General features: G+C 36.5%; 1 long non-coding RNA gene across 1 annotated transcript in view; it reads right to left on the bottom strand.

Annotated features, from left to right (window-relative positions):
- Positions 1-13103, bottom strand: part of LOC137649943 (uncharacterized) — a 591152-nt gene extending 578049 nt beyond the window's left edge. Inside the window, exon 1 of the long non-coding RNA XR_011045881.1 lies at positions 12662-13103. This is a non-coding gene — a long non-coding RNA (uncharacterized lncRNA). The remainder of the gene's footprint in view (positions 1-12661) is intronic.
- Positions 13104-15084: the final 1981 nt, after the last annotated feature.

The raw sequence follows: 15084 nt of genomic DNA, 5'->3' as shown, positions 1-15084 counted from the left end.
TGGCATAGCAATGAAACAATATCCAACAGATTTTGTAGATTAGAGAATCAAGTCCTCAGAAGAATATCGAAAGTTGAATTGCAGGGCAGGAATAGAAATGAAACTATAAGAGATTATTAGTGTTAGGTAGCAGGTTAGCCAGAGCACCAACTACCGCTAGAGAGTTATGGGGTCCTTTGACTAGCCAGACGTCTAGTACTACATTGGATCCTTCTCTCTGGTTTTGCCTGCACATACACCGAATAGTCTGGCCTATTCTTTACAGATTTTAGTCTGTCCTCATACACCTGACAACACAGAGATTACCAAACAATTCTTCTTCATCCAAGGAGTTAACTACTGTACTGTAATTGTTCAGTGGCCACTTTCCTCTTGGTAAGGGTAGAAGAGATTCTTTAGCTATGGTAAGCAGCTCTTCTAGGAGGACACTCCAAAATCAAACCATTGTTCTCTAGTTCTCTGGCATCTGTACCATGGTCTTCCGCTGTCTTGGGTTAGAGATCTCTTGCTTGAGGGTACACTCAGGCACACTTTTCTATCTTATTATTTTTTTTTCTTCCTCTTCTTTTTTTGAAATGGTGTGTTGGGCAGGCTTAATAGAAGGGCCATGGTTGCCTGGTGGTTTATCAGGAGGTCGTCTTTTCCTTTTCCGATTCTTTTTCTTGTCAAAATCATCCTTACTGTCCCCCTTCAGTTGAAGTGGCTATCCTGGAGGGTATTTAGCCTTGCATGGTGTATCAGCTCCTCCATGTTGACCAGTTTTTCCGACTTTTTACTTTAATCTATGGGTTTCATCAATCACCTTATTTATAATTCTGTACATATTGCTTTTGTTATAATTCTTGTTAATCTAGTTTTTAAGTATGATGTCTCTTTTTTATTCATATTAATTCTTATGCTATCCGGAGATATTGGGCAAAATCCGGAACTAGTACGTCCTAGATTTCGTCAATGTCGTCTTCTGTACTGCAATATTCATGGTCTTCATGCAAATATTCAAGACCTTACACTTGCGTCCAGACAGTATGATATTCTTTTGTGCTCAGAAACGTTGGTTTCTAATATGAGACACTCATCTCAGCTCCTTATAACTGGTTTTAAGAAGCCAATAATGTTGAAAAGTGATGCCATCCCTAGGGCCAGGGGAATGGCGGTGTATATTAGAACTGAGTACCCTGCTTCTCATAAGTCCTGCTATCAATGTGGATGTCATGAGATTCAGGTAATAAAAGTTTGTGGCAGGCATAACAACTTTTATTTGTGTTCGATCTACCGGAATCCAGACATGGATGATTCTATCTTCGATTGTCTTCTTACCATTATGGCTAAGATACACGATGATGATAGAAAGGCTTCTTTGTTTTTGTTGGTGATTTTAATGCTCACTATAGGGAGTGGTTAAGTTCTATCTCTCCTACCGATCGCCATGGCTTAAGAACTTTAGACTTTGCCTGTGAATCAGGCTATGAGCAAATCATAAATGAAGCTACTCACAGGTCTGGTAATAGCTTGGACCTCATATTCACTAACTCCCCTGGCGTTATAACTAGTAAGGTTGGTTTTCCAGTCGGGACATCTTAACATGCCTTGATTTCATTTGTAGTGAAGACTGAGCAGCCTGTCCATGATGTATCATACTCTTGTAAAATTTATATGAAATCCCAAGCAGATTGGAATGGGATTTTGCATAATCTTTAGTGCTTGAATTGGTCACAATTATATAGCAGTGTAGATCCTGTTGTCCCTTTGAATGTGAATCTAGTCAACATAACTGATGGGCGTATCCCTTCTCGTGTGCTAAGGTACCGAGTGAAAGACAAACCGTGGTTCAATGATGATAGTAGACGTGCTTATTTTGAGAAGCAGGAGGCCTATCATCTTTGGAAGGGTCACAGATCAGATGTGACCTGGAATAACTATACTCAGCTTCGAGCTTTTGCTCAGAGTTTATGCCTCAACTGAAAAGGAGTACAATTTAACCATAAAAGAAATCCTTTCTGGTACAACTCAGGAACATAAATGGTGGTCTATCCTTAAATCTGCAATCTTTGGTGTTGATGCAAAAGTTCCTCCTTTACTTAAACCAGATGGCTCAGTCACTCACTGTCCAGAGGAAAAGGCAACCTTTTTGGCTGATGTTTTTGACAGTAAACAGAGTAATGAAAAACTTGAACTTTCTCATTCCCGTTTTTCTGAGGCTAAACTAATTAGTTTAGCTTTTCGATCTCGTGAAATTAAAGCTCTGTTGATGGACCTTGATGCTTATGGAGGTGTAGACCCAAATGGTATTTTTCCTTTGTTTTTTATAAAGACAGCAGATTTCTTAGCTCCAAAGTTATCTGTTATTTTGTGCAAGTTACCAAGAGGAGGAGCTTTTAGCACTTGTTAGAGAATTTGTAATATTACTCCTATATGTAAATGTGTTTGTGGTAGCTCAAGTCCCACTGATTACTGCCCAATTTCCATAACTCCCATATTATCTAGTTTTTGAACGCCTTCTGGCAAAACGTCTTAATAGGTTTGCTGAAGGTAATCATCTATTCCCTAGTTTGCAATTTGGTTTTCGTAAAGGCCTTGGAGCATGTGATTCCCTTATAATCTCCAATGCTGTACAGAAATCCCTTGATTGTGGTCAGGAAGTTTGTATGGTTGGCCTTGATTTTAGTGCTGCCTTTGACCGTGTTAATCATGAGGCCCTTGTTTTCAAACTCAAACTGTTGGGAGTGGGTGGGTCGTTTCTTAGCATTATTATTGATTTTTTAAGTAATAGATCTCAAAGAGTTGTTGTTGATGGGCACCATAGTGTGTATAGGAATGTGATATCCGGTGTTCCACAGGGTAGTGTTCTTGGTCCATTACTTTTCATACTATATACACATGACATGTGGTTTGGCCGAGAAAACAAGGTTGTTGCATATGCAGATGATGCTACTCTCTTTGCATCAATTCCATCCCCTGAATGTAGATCTGGGGTTGGTGAATCCCTTAATAGAGATTTAGCTAAAATTAGTGCATGGTGCAAATTATGGGGTATGAAGTTGATTCCTAACAAAACTCAATGTATGATTATAAGTAAATCAAGGATAGTGGCTCCTCAACATCCGGATCTCAGTATTGATAATGTTTCTTTAAATTTGTATGGCTCTTAAAATTTTAGGTGTGATTCTCGACAGCAAATTTACTTTTGATAAACACATTAGGTCTGTGTCTTCTTCAATTGCACAAAACATTGACTTATTGAGAAAGTCTTTTATGATTTTTGGTGATCAATCTATTCTGAAGAAGTGTTTAATCCTTTCATTCTACCTTGTTTTGAGTATTGTTCTCCTGTCTTATCTTCAGCTGCTGATTCTCATCTTAATTTGTTGGACAGAAACTTATGGTCTATTCAATTTCTTATTCCTGATCTAGATATTAATCTTTGGCACCGTCGTTCAATTAGTTCATTATGCATGTTGCATAAGATTTTTCATAACTCTGACCATCCTTTACATTAAGATCTCCCTGGACAATTCTATCCTGTTCGTAATACTAGGCAGGCATTTAATTCTAATAACCAGGCCTTTTCCAGCATGAGGCTCAATACTACACAGTATTCTAGAAGTTTTATTCCAAATGTTACCAAGTTATGGAATGATCTTCCTAATCGGGTAGTTGAATCAGTAGAACTTCAAAAGTTCAAAGTTGGAGCAAATGTTTTTATGTTGACCAAGCTGACATGAGTCTTTTTACAGTTTATATAAGACATATCTGTTTCTGACGTTCTTAATAGTTTATATATGACATATCTATTTTGACGTTGTTACTGTTTTTAGAATGATTTATCGTTAATTTATTCTCATCATTTATTTATTTCCTTTTTTCCTTTCCTCACTGGGCTACTTTTCCCTGTTGGAGCCCTTGGGCTTATAGAATCTTGCTTTTCCAACTAGGGTTGTAGCTTGGCTAGTATTAATAATAATAATAATAATAATAAAATAACATTAACCTGCTCAAGAAGACGTCTTGTGTAAACCTTTTCTGGGTGTCTCTTCTCTACAAGGGCCATTTTATGGTAGGCAGCTAAACCCTCTTTAATTTCTTCCCTTGTCTGTGGGTCATTCTCATCCTTGCCACTAGAGAACTGTTCCTGAAACATGTTCAGTTCCATGGCCTCCAACTCCTTTAGGTCATCCATCATATGTTCCTCTTGGTACTCCTTGAGAACCTCAATGTCATCCTCATCGACTTCCAGACCCATGGACATCTCAAGTCTAACGATCTCGGTAACCTCAGATTGAGCAGCAGGTACAGGATCGTCAACTTTTTCAGCATCGGCTTCAATTTGGCTTATGAGGAAGCCCTCAAAATCTTGTACGGAGACAGCACCAAGCCAAAGCTTCTTCCACTCAAGAGTTCAAAACCTTAAAACCTCCCACCAAGCTGTATCAATGATTCTGAGGCATATCACAACATCAAAATGCTCCTTTGAAAATTCACACAGAGCGAGTTATGTGCTGTCAGTGACTTCAAAACATCTATTGAAGAGATATTTTGTATGGACAAGTTTGAAATCACATGTTGATACATGGGCTGGAGGAGAGGGTTGGTGTTAGGCGGAATGAATGATCTTCTAGGATATCTTCCTCGAAGCCAGGAGAGTTAGCAGGGGCATTGTCCAACACCAGCAGACATTTCATGAGGAGACACTTCTCTTCCAAATATTTTTTCACAGTCCGGCCGAATCAAGGATTTACCTACTCGGTGAACAAGCTTCTTGTTACCCAGGCTTTTGCATTAGCCCTCTACATCACCGGAAGCTTCTCCTTAAGCATTTTGTGGGCCTTGAAGGCTCAAGGATTCTCCAAGAGATACATCAGCAGGGGATTTACCTTACAATCCCCACTGGCGTTTGCACAGACAGCAAGGGTAAGTCCGTCCTTCATAGGCTTATGCCCTGGTAGCTTCTTTTCTACTGCCGTGATATAGGTCCGACGAGGCATTTTCTTCCCCCCAAAAGAGCCCAGTTTTGTCACAGTTGAAGGCTTGATGAAGACTGTAGCCTTCCTAGAGAGAGAATTCGTCGAACGTCTTAACAAATGCTTTAGCCACTTTCGTGACCAAGCTGGCAGCCTCCCCATGCCGCACCACCAAATGAACGCCAGCATGTATCTTAAATTTTTCAAACCAGCCGAGAAGCATTGAACTCTGGGGTTGGCTGCTTCATTGTTCCTTCTCCTGTGCCTTCTTCAGGCTGAGTACACACAAGATCACCGAAAATGGAGCTGCCCTTTTGGCAGATTAACATCTCCGTGACCATGTTTCCAGCGATTTTTTTGTCCTTAATCTAAATAAGCAGCAGTCTCTTCATCTCATCATGGACATGGCTCCTCATGCTGGAGAAAACAGTTACGTCCTTAAAAAGTGTTGCTGCTTTTAATGGCTTCCTTCTGTTTAAGGATGGTTCCTATTGTAGATGGATTTCGACCATATTACATAGCGATCACACTTGACCGCAGGCCAGTCTCGTACTTCTTGATTATCTCGAGATTTGTCTCCATAGAAACCATCTTCTTCTTTCCCTGCACATCTGGCAACTTTCTGGATCCCGTGGCTAATAACCTACAAGTTGAATAACGCAACAAGATACAGTTCAGTTAGTAAAAGCACGAAAGCAAAATCACAACCTTGAATTCAATCTTAACGATAATGCTGCTGAAACGAAATGATCGAGACACGCCGATACGTAGATGCACGATGGGATTGATGTTCACACCTTGTTTCGCAACATGAAAACTTTGTATACAGAAGCTTTCATATCGAAAGGCATCACTACTGTATATATAGTTCTGTACAGTAGTAACTTAAAGTGATTATAGTGCCTATATGTACTGTATGTACATAAGAGACAATTCCTCATGAGTTGCATCAAGCTTCACAACATTGTACTACGTAGAATTCTGTACGAAAATGGTTAGTGATGTTTGTACAAAGTATGTACAGTACTGTTAACTTTGATTTTTATTTCCATTGTTAATGCAGTACATACTGTATTATAGTAATGTACAGTGCAGTTACATTAACTACTGTATAATATAGTCAGCACTCCTTATTTGCAGGGGTCAGATAACACACACACACTTGCGCAAAGCAAGAATCCGTGAATACTTGGTACCCTAAGGTGTGGTAACGCCTAACCTAACAACTCACTGCTCATTGCCTTTGCGGGGTCCGAATAATACACAAAGTAACCCACTGTACTACCTGATATTCATTTTACCTTGTTTCAATCACAGTTTAAGTAGTATATTACAGTATTGTACGTAAGACTGCGGTAAACATAACACTAGCCATCGCCACACTTATAGGTAAATAATGTACTACGACAACAACTGTTGTTCCTATCTAATATAACACTCACTGATACTGTAGTGTATATTATTGTAATATACGTAAAGTACTACCACTAAAAATCGTACAGCTTAATTAGCTAAGGTAAAACTCATAAGTGTTCGCTGTTTTAGACAGATCGACTCACGCCGTTTAAACTCATTGTACATGTAGCCTATATCTACATTACAATTGTAAAATACGTTATTTCATATACAGTACTGTACAGTAGTAAATAATACAATAACACTAGAGTATTACACAATTAATACACTACCAAAATAAAAATTAAAGAAAAAATATCACTACAACACCACTAGCTGTTTACCTATAAAGTTCTACTCAGAAAGTCTAAAGCTTGCTGTAACTCTTTGAGCTGTTAACTGTTTGGCGCATCAGGTAGAGTATAATAATGTACATATCACATTTTATACTAAAAACACTACCGCACTGTATAAGCACACTGGATGTGCACAGATTTTTTCACGATTTTTTTTTCTTTTTACATCAAAACATGATTCTACACAATAAGGACTGAAGCAGGAGATGCACACATGAGAGGAGATGATGCAAGACTTTAACCAAGTGAGAGAGATGGGAGTGTTGTGCTGTGTGGAGAAGGATACTGCACGAACGGTTGGTTGGAAATAGCCGGGCTGCAAGAGTAATTTTTGCGAAACCGCAAAGATTTTTTATTAAATATGTTATACGATTCTCTGTATCACGAATGACCAATTACGAGAAGGTAGAACCTGTTGCTTGTCAACCTGCAGAAAACAGCGAATACTTATGAGTGATATCTTAACTAATTAAGCTGTACTGTATTAACATCATCATTACAAGCTAAGCTACAACCCTAGTTGGAAAAGCAAGATGCTATTAGCCCAATGGTTTCAACAAGGAAAAATAACACAGCGAGGAAAGGAAACAAGGAAATGAATAAAATACAAGTTAAGTAATAAACAATTAAAATATAATACTTTCAGAACAGTAACAACATTAATTAAATCTTTCATCAATAAACTACAAAAACTTAAAAAAAAAGAAACATGAGGAAGAGAAATAAGATAGAATAGAGTTTACGAGTGACAGTACTGTACATATATTACAGTAATATACAGTACAGTATCAGCAAGTGTTATATTAGATAAAAACATCAGTGCTTTGTTGTTACAGTCCATTACTGGTGTATAAATGTGGTGATGACTCATGTTGTGAGTACCGCAGACTTACCATGTACTTAGTACATAAGTGGGTAAAATTTCATTAGGTTCCCACCCCGTCATTTTTACACAAAATTTTTTTCTTTTCATTAGTTTTGTTGTTTTACTGTGTTCTGATATTGGCAAAAGTACTTTTTCCGATTACCGCCACGCAACAGTACCGCGGGAACCCTGCATGGGAATCGGAATTTTGGGTGGAATATAATGAAAACTAACGAATTATGGAAGATAACAGCAGAAACCATCCTAAAAAAAAAAACAGGAAAACTGTTAGAAAAATGGTTTTTCATTCACAAATAAAAGGGTGAAACAACAGCCACTGACTACAGTAACTACTGCAGTTATTGCTCAAGCACCTTTCTCGGGTCTGTGGTCTTCAGAGGTCCATTTCCTATCGAATGCAAAATTTTCTATACTTAACATGGTCCGATTTTAAAAGGGAAACAAACAAAAGAGTACCAGCTAACGTAACCTTCCCTACCTAACCTAAGCTGTATCCTTACCTACAAGGAAGGGGGTGCTGTGACACCCTCCTTAGACAGCCGGACACTTATCTTAGGCTGAGACTTATTCTGCAATGACCAAATTATCTAAACCAGTAGTAAAAACAAGGCTGACAGTTTAGCTTCAAAATAGCACTTGTCCACATTACTGACCTTGTCATCGCTCATTAAGAAAATCCACTTTCGTCTTTCTAGCTTTACCGTGTAAAATGCGCTGGACATGCGTCTTATCTTGTCTATCTAGTTTCCGCTCATTAAGAAAATGCACTTTCGTCTTGCTAGCTTTACCGTGTAAAATGCACTGGTTATGCACCTCATCTTGTCCATCTAGTTTTACGGTGACACTGCAGGTAATGTCAATCTATTACCTGTATGTAAAATGGAATGATGCACAGCTTGGAAGACTTTATTTCTGATGGAGGATAAAACGTTCTTTGCTATCAGTTAAAAATAGTCTAGTGAAATAGCTTCGTCTGGAGTATGATCAGATCTTTCTCATTAGGTAGCCCTGCCTCAACTAAGATTTCTTAACAAATTTGATGAAGAGCCAATCAAAATGAGTGATTAAAATATATCTGGATTCTGATTAGCTAATCCTAAGTAAAATTTGAAAAAAAGGAAGAGACAGGCATTATTACAAGGCGTACCTACTTAAATGAGTCAACAGTGCGCGCAAAAATTTAATAGCCAATAGTAATGCATTAAGAAAAGCTACACAGTTTGCAGTGTTGCACCGAAATCAATGGGTGGAGTTACTGTGCCAGGAATAATCATACAAAGTAACGGCAGTTACAATGTGTGACAGTTTGAAGTTAACATTTATCTTAGAAAATTACCTATTTACTGATTATTATTTCTTCTCTCCTATTTTGCATTTGCCCGTCTAATATATTGAGGAGAATTGTAATATAAATTACAACCAAAAGGAAGTTTAACCCATAAGTGTATCATTAACACAATTATACTGTGATAGAAACCAAAGATAAGAAATATTAGGCAATGCAATGTGTAACTTAATGTGTTAGTAGATTGCATGTAGGCAATGGACAGCGAGTGGTTAGGTTAAGAGTTAACCCACCCCAGGGCAGCAAGAATTTGTGGCTTCTCGCTTTTTGTGGGGGTCTGTTACCTAACCCCAGCAAATAAGGAGGACTGACAAACAAAAATCAAAATCATTAGAAACATGTGGAAATCCATCTGAAAATCACAATTCCCAAGTCTTATGAGGAAAGGTGAAAGGTAATTATTTACAGAACTTGTTTCATGTATGATACTGATTATAGACATGAACCCTGTATTCTTTCCTCTTCCTCTTTTTCCATTCACTTCCTGCTAGTGAAATTCAACTGTTTCCTGTGTTTTTGCCATCAAAATAACAAGTTTCCCACTGGGGTCCTCAAATAGTTAATCAGCTTACATACAGTTCAGCTGCCTGGAAAAATATGAATGATGGCTAGCACTGACGTAATGGTCAGAAAAACATAAAATAAGATAAACAGGGGAAAAACATAGTTAACATACTCACGGAGAACACAGAATATTACAGTACTGCATGTGTGCACTTAGCCTACCTTAAAATGGATCAGCCAACAATAGGAATGAACCCCACTTAGTTAAACCTAAAATGAAGTCTATAATGGAAGTTGACACAATTCAAAACATAGGTAAAAGCATGCTATACTATCCTAACCTAACACTACTTACTGTACCTTACCATAACATAACTATAAAAAAAAATCATATGCTGTACCAAACCAGCTAAAAACTAAAACCCTGAAATAAAACTAAATCTACATTTAATTAAAATTTGTACTTGAAATATATGTAATTTTCAATCAAAATTATAGTCAGAGTTGGAAAGGGTCTATCTATATATATATATATATATATATATATATATATATATATATATATATATATATATATATATATATATATATATATATATATATATATATATTGAGTTCAAGATATCAAAATGCAAATTAGATTCAACTGCTTGGTCTATAATGGAAATTGAACGTCATAACTAGCGCAATCCTGGGGTTTAGCCAGGGGTCATTTCTTTATATCCCCAAAATTGTTAAAGCCTAAGGTTTTGCTAGTTTTCAAAACTGGAATAGATAAATAAGAATACTGTGGTCATATATGATTAGAGTTTGACTCTCTGAACAACTTTTGTTCAGTAAACTAATGGCAAAATTGCCTTATTTGACCAGTATGCTTCAGGCACTCAGAAATATTAACAAAGTGAGCCTGTGCAAATCTAATACCTCTCTATCCCAATTTTGAACATGAACAAAATCTTAGGCTATAAATTTTATGAGGGATATTAAGCAATGATCTACTCTGGCTAAACCAGTAAAAATTAGAACATTACAGTAAATGGTTTGTAGAAATATAAAAGGTTTTTTTAAAGCATTTTGTGGTGTTTTAGAAATTTTAAATAATTATTTCTGTCGGAAATCCATACTTTCTGAATTATTAGGAGGTGATTACCATAACTGACAAGCTATGGCTTTGAGCTTGGCATCATCATCATTTACGTTCAATTAAAATCTTAAAATAAACAGTGTACCAGTGTAATTGTATTATATTTAAATTAACTTTCTAAATTTTGTTGTTTCCGCCAGTCATAAAAAATAGTCGTCGTAATAAAAAGTTACTGTAATCAAAACCGAATAAAAGTAATGGAACACGGTAAAAAACAATGGAGCTTTTGTTTGACAAGACTTCTGGCCGCATAGAAAACTGGATTTTCCATCCCATTTTCTGTGGAATTGTTTGTAGTAGTGCTCATCATATTACAAATACCTTCTTTCTTAACGGAGCATTAAAATTATAAAACAACACAGAACTACATTTCCAATGGATAAAAACTTTTGCTACAGTAAATATGGCTTTCAATGCATTTGACCTTTATTTCCACCATAAATAAACTGTTCTCCCGTTTTTTCCTGTTTACGACGGACACAAGTAGGAACCTGGGACTTTAGGTGGGCGAAAACAGGAAAAAATATAATTATTTAACACTTTCGAGATTCGTAAAAGGCCACAAACTCTAACACACCCCACCTAACCTAACCTAGTAGTTCCCAGGTCACATACCTCTACCGCAACCCCTTTCCCAGATCACAGACCTTCCCCGCAACCCCCTTCCCAGGTCACATACCTAACTGGGGCCACTGGACCCTACTTGCCACATCACAGCTAACTGGGCCACTGGACCCTACTTGCCGCGTTACATACCTAACTGCGGACCCTCCTTACCAGGTAACAGATCTAGCTGGGGGACCCCCCTTCCCAGGTCAGAAACCTAGCAGGCCTCCGTACCCACTACATAGGTCACAAGGTATATACAAACGTATGTACAGGGGTAGATACGTGCGGTTTGTAAAACTTAAATACAGAGTGAAATAAATATTTCTGGGGAATACAATGCCAGTATTTTGTGTGATTTATTGTGGATTTATTATGCATCCTAGAGAATAATGTAGAGACAAAAATGGTTAGTTTTACCAACATTTATTGATTCGCTAGTATATTTTCCACCCCCAAAACACCCGGTTCCCACTATACCATCGGAACATATAGGCCAACAGGTGTATTAGGCATACCGTATCTTAACTATTTATTAGGCACGGAAATAAAGTTAGTTTTTTACACAGTATATCACCGCATTCCTTCATCAGTAAAGCTTTTTTCCTTGTTTTTCTATAATACTGTACCAATTGGGCTACTGATTTATTGGCTTTTGCTCTGCCATAGCTTGCTTCGCTCAAGATTAATCATTATTTCATTAATCCTATGTTTTGCTTCAGGAGTAGGCCTAGATGTTTTGCTACGTGCGTTAGCTGCGTGTGCTAGTAATTCGGCGTTATCAATTATACAAAATTAACACAAGGGCGAATACACACTTAACAAAGTGGTGGCGAATTGCAGCTTGACACTTCAGCCTCTAATCGAACATGGACTCGACTTTCATTTCCCATCATCAGAATAAATATATCAAACACTTTTCTACCCTAATCATTCATTATCAACATGATGAATAAAATAGGGGCTATAGTTGTATTGTGTACTTCAATAATGAAAACAAATAACAGAGAGGTTTAGAATATAAAATGTTAGTCCCTTTTTCTGTTCAAACAAGTAACTTACGAGAAGCACCACGGTCACCACCTATCTATTTTTCTGAACTACCAGGCATCCGTGGTGTTGTATCATATCAAAGGAAAACAGTTATTTTATCATCAAAATCTGTAACTTCGTTAATAGAGGTTTCCGCCAGTAGTATATAGGATTCAAAATAGTGCATTTGCAAAAATTTCCTCAATTTTGCGAGTTCTAATGTCCTAACTAATATTGTACTGTTCTATAAGAAAACCGCTAAACCACAGGATTTAGCAACTTTAGACATTTTATTTCCGTTATGGGCGAAGAAGCTGATTCCAATAAAGAATAAACCATTTCCAGCTCTGTGAATAGTAACAATGTGAATGCTGATAATGATATCACGAAATGCACTCAAAATTACAATTGCCAAAATACTAAGACAATATTTACCTTCACCCGATGCAAGATAGAGCATTAGCTAGTCTAGGCCTAATTACCAAAGCCAGCCTGTGTCGTTTAACATATACACCAGTTGGAGCTTCCAGTTCCCTATATAATATTAAAAGGTAAGACACCAAAGGACAATAGTAAAAACTAGTGAGAGATTTACACTTCTGGCGAACGTAGCTATACGTATGATCTATACGCAAAAACGAAATGAGCACTGTGGATTCGTGGTCATGGAATCCAAATTCTCACTAATGTATGGATGCACCGTGCACGGTCCGTACATGCACCACTTGCCACAATAGTGACCAATGCTTTAGTGTAAAATTCAGTGTTGCCAGATTTCCCATCTGTAATTTACACACACATTTTCTGTCATTTTCTTCCACTGTTAACTAACTAGATATGTATAATTCTTCGATTATTCAAACACATTTCCTCTTATTTTTTTCCCACAAGAAAACGCTCAAATCCTTCCTAACCGTCAGCAATTTTTAGAGTAAGCTACTCTATTCTGAACTTTCTCGATTTTAAAATCAAGGGAACGATTCCTGAAATTTTACTACGGGATTTTGTTGTTAAAAAAGTAGTCCTAGATGTTACCTTTACATTTGTGGGTAAAATAATACTTGAGAGTATTATTGACTTATACAAATAGACCTATAAGTATATTCTTTATAAATGTATATGTCTCCTAACTCTTCCAAATTTCACCCCACACTGTTACAAAACTTGAGAAAATTTTCTCTTATTTTGGCTTTTTTTTTTGAGAAGTCGACACAGATGGGTTATCCAAACTCTGTAGTTATCCCAGTTATGAGGAATAGACGTGAATTATACTTTTTTTTTTATAAACTCAAATGCATGCGAAAAATGACAAATGTCTTACATTTCTTTCATGATACTTCTTAAATTATCGGTGTAAAGATTGGTGTAGTCCAAAACTGAACCAATTTTACGTGATTACGTAATATTACGTAAACATGAATTTTCTCATGGTTGTCCACACTACTACCACTACAGACTTTGTTGTTTGTGTTTCTTGATTATATTTTTAAATAACTATAGTATAGAACGTTTGATCTTTAAATTACAGCATTAAATTTCTCTAGGCTTAAATTTTCGAGCATTCGTACATATGGTATCTACACAGAACGTCGGTTAAGTAATCTATACAAAATTTCCTAGTTATAGAGCTCATGAATGTATACAGGAAATTAACCGGCATGAAAATAACATACTAGAGTAACAACCAAAAGTGTAAACAAATAACAGATTAGTTGTTTATATAACTTTTCAAACCACTTTCACATATAATAAGATCAATTATATGGCGTCAATAATATTTCGAATGCTACTAATAAAGGGCTAATGTCTAATTCATATGTTGCAAGTTACAGATCTTACGGAATATCTACGGACTTCATTGAAGTTTCCTGTGGTGATAAAAAAATGGGCACCAAAAGAGGTTGGATGTGTTTACTCAACTAGATTGATAAAAAAAAAAAAAATCCTTCATTACATCTGGGTTAGCCAATAACTATAAACTTTCAAATGCCTTCATGACCCTATGTACCCTAAATCATTCAGATAACATCATTCACATATCAAGAGTTCGTTGAAGGATTCTCTCTCTCTCTCTCTCTCTCTCTCTCTCTCTCTCTCTCTCTCTCTCTCTCTCTCTCTCTCTATTGCAGGCGCCGAAGAAGAGATGGGAAGGTTTATTTTTTTTATTTCGAATTTTCAGGCAGGTAACAATATGAACGTTATTTTGAGCACTATAACAATGTCCAGAGTTCTCTTGCTTGGGGTTACACTCGGGCACACTATTCTATCTTATTCTCTTCCTCGTGTTTTTTTTTAAGTTTTTATAGTTTATATATGAAATATTTATTTTAATGTTGTTACTGTTCTTAAAATATTTCATTTTAATTGTTAATTACTTTTTTTGAAGTTTCCTTATTTCCTTTCCTAACTGGGCTATTTTTCCTGTTGGAGCCCTTGGGCTTATAGCATTCTGCTTAGCATGTAATATTATTATTATTATTATTATTATTATTATTATTATTATTATTATTATTATTATTATTATTATTATTATGCTAGGTATATTGTCTAAAACCAAGCTGGGACTGATTCTAGAAATTGTCATGTAAAATTGATGGGCTTTTTGTTTCTATGTATATCTGGCATTGAGCGCCATCACGGTCTATTGTCTCAGAGACAGGCTGTAAGAGTCTATTTCTAAAGAAATGAAAAGGATGTACAAAACCTAAATAATCCAAAGAAAAAAAATCTTGAAATACTGAATAGCCTCAGTATTTAGAGATATTAAATTATGAATAGTGAAAACTGAAGATCGATAAGAAATGACAGAGACATTTAAAATATCATAAACAACAGTAGCATTAAATATTTGACGATTG

This window comes from Palaemon carinicauda, chromosome 1 (assembly GCF_036898095.1).
Source record: "Palaemon carinicauda isolate YSFRI2023 chromosome 1, ASM3689809v2, whole genome shotgun sequence".
Taxonomy (NCBI): Eukaryota; Metazoa; Arthropoda; class Malacostraca; order Decapoda; family Palaemonidae; genus Palaemon; species Palaemon carinicauda.
Note: the sequence above shows the minus strand (reverse complement) of the source record. Positions and strands in the feature narration are given on the sequence as shown.